Source organism: Vanessa tameamea, chromosome 22 (assembly GCF_037043105.1).
Source record: "Vanessa tameamea isolate UH-Manoa-2023 chromosome 22, ilVanTame1 primary haplotype, whole genome shotgun sequence".
Taxonomy (NCBI): Eukaryota; Metazoa; Arthropoda; class Insecta; order Lepidoptera; family Nymphalidae; genus Vanessa; species Vanessa tameamea.
In genome coordinates this window covers 6,706,293-6,709,479 of record NC_087330.1, presented here as the reverse complement: position 1 = coordinate 6,709,479, position 3,187 = coordinate 6,706,293, and positions in this window count along the sequence as shown.

Genomic DNA, 3,187 nt, shown 5'->3' with positions numbered 1-3,187 from the left:
ACTACATACGAATACACATTTAATAATATAATATATCAAAATATATATACGTAATTATAAACTACATATTATTTCATACATTTTGTACATTACTGAGATATGGACAGATAATAGTTTTTCAAACGATACTTAAAGATGGGCAAAGAAAATGGACATTCCATAGTTTGACGGTTTTCACAGTAAAAGACTTACTGTAAGTTTGTGTAAAAATAACTTTATTATAATTTCATGCGATAAATATTATTAATTTTGAACTTAACTACGTTGTATACATGTTTCTATCTAATGCTATAAAAATAACAGCAAACACGTATGTAAACTTTTTAATTGAAATTTGCTTCAAGACGTCAAATAAAACAAAGTAAATATATGCTACTATTTAAATTTTATTAAATTCGATATTACTAAGGGTTTAGTTTTCACTTAAGAGCGTAGTTTGTAAGCGTGGGAATTAATTTTAGAACACACACATAGGTACTTTTCAATAATACAGTTGCATTGTGCAGTGTATCGTACGCATCCCCGGAGATAATTAGTTGCTTGTTTTCGGTGCAACGAATAAATTAAATTTTCATTGCGCGTTCATAACGTAGGATTTATAAAAATACATTTAATTACGAGTAATGTATTAGCTATAAGGTTGTCACTCGCAATCGCAATTATAAATTATTTGTTAGGATAGGGTTCGGTCAGAGTGCATTAAGATGCCAAATATTCATTATGATTTTTATTGTTTCAACTGCTTTCGTCTAACTAAATAATAATAATTATTTTCTTGATATTTTAAGGTTAGTAGATATACCGAATTAAATTAAAGTAAAGACATATTAAATAATCACTTCTTAAATTTTATAAATATAAATAACGGAGTTAAATATAATTTTTTTCAATACTCTATTTTTAAATAAAATATTCGAAATAAATATTTTAAATCAACTTCTCGTCCATTTCGGTATAAATACTATTTTTCGTAGTGAGCAATTCGGTTTTACAAGAGGTCGCTCGACAACTGATGCGAGAATAGCACTTCTTAAACATATTTACGATGCTTGACAAAAATCACAGAATGCTATTGAAGTATTCTGTGATTTATCTAAAGCATTTGATTGTGTAGAACACGAGACGCTTCTTTATAAGCTCAAATACTACGGTATTAAAGGTAAAGCTCTTGATCTCATTGCTTCATATTTAAGTCAAAGAGTCCAGCAAGTTTTCATTAATGGCATTAAGTTTTCTGGATCTACGTTATAAATGAGTGTTCCACAAGGATCAATTTTGGGTCCCTTTCTATTTCTAGTATATATAAATGATCTTCCTTTCTATGTTAAAGGTATTTGTGATATAATGTTGTTTGCTGACGATTCACTGATTTTTAAGGTAGACAGGAAAAAACTATGACGATGTGAACGGTGCATTATCACAGATACACGATTGTTTTACAGTAAATAATTTAGTTTTGAATACTCAAAAAACAAAATGTGTAGTTTTTACCCTACTAAATTTTAGAAAGCAAAATTATAATATATCTTTAAATGGTGGCCGTCTTGATGTAGCCAATACTACGGTTTTTTTTGGGAATAGCATTGGATTCCAAACTTCAGTGGAGTCCTCATTTATCGTCCCTGACAGGAAGACTCAGCTCCGCAGCTTAAAAATTAACAATTGTGTCCCACGACACTCGCGCCCCACCCTTATGCTAACTTGTCTATGTGTGCGTAGACGTTTTGCGAAATTATAAGAGTCGGCTCGAAATAAAAATTGACGTGCTCTCACCTTGGGCTCTGGGGAGGGACTGAAAATTTATTGACAGCGATGTTGAATAATAAGTCAAAACCGTCAAATTATTTTCTCCATACTAAAATGTATGGACGACGAATGCCAAAAAGTAAGCAATATTTAAATAAAAATTACTATAATATTGTGAGATATAATAGAAATTGAACACGGTGAACTTATTATTTACACTTTTGTGTCCCCATTTAACCAAAAATACATGTATAAACTAGCCGCTAAATAGCTTAAAAAATCTTAATAGAAAAGGTCGATTTCAGTGTTTGGAGTGATGTTGACGATTAATTTATCAGGTTATTGATACAAATTTTATAAATATCATGCGGTGAAACTTGAGATATATCTATTGAGATACTGAATGTATTTTTTTATCCATAATCAATGCTCCAGTTTTAAGATATTTTGAAAATAGTAAGCGCTATTTTGGCGTTCCGCAAGGACTGTCCTCTTAAGGTAATCACAATCATGTAGCTCGTTATTCACCAGCTCGTTTTTCATTGTGTCGTTAAAGTGAAAATGGCAATTTTCATTATATTGAAACACTAGACTTAATTCTAGCTTTCGAATTTAAGATCGCGTTCGACCCTCGCAACATTTCAGATTTTACGCGCGCCCCTTAAGGTTCGTTTACGAGGGCAGTGAAATTGCTCATTTATGAACAATACTGGTCGACTGTTACGTGAGAAAAAATCGAACAATTTATGATAAAGTCAATGAACACCATTTTGAAAAATATTTTGCAACAACAATAGTATGTGATATGGAGAAGCTCGAAGCAACTAACCATACTTTCATCACGAGCAATTCATATATAATAACAAATTGTCTTAGCATTTTTTCCGTATTCCTCTCGATTTAATAGCTTTACAATGACTGATTTAAGAAACAAATATAATATTGAAGTATATGTCGCATGCGTCAGATGAAGTTTATTGCGAAATTAAAATATAGCAAGCACAAAAAGCTTAAAACTATACGTCCCATCTATGTCTCAATAAACCTAAGCAATGCGACTAAAATTAAAAAATAATTCCGATTTTATATCTCGAGAATATTTTATTCTTTTATGTTTTTGATCAAATCGAACCTTAGTTTAATTAATTAATTTTAAATTTATGCTGTAGTTGATTTTATCGCGTAATAATTTTAGGTCTGTTGTTTTAAAAACTCATTGTGTGACACAATCAAATATATTGTAGTATTATATTGTTTTAATAAATATACTTTATAAATTTATTTACTACTGTTTGAGATTGTATACAGAAATATCGTGTTCATAGTGATATTTGTGCTTAGAATATTTGAAATATGATCTCGCATTAATTCCAAATTGCTGTCAATAATTATAATTATTACTAAATACTTGGAACGTAAATTCACTCTTAGTCTAGTCAGA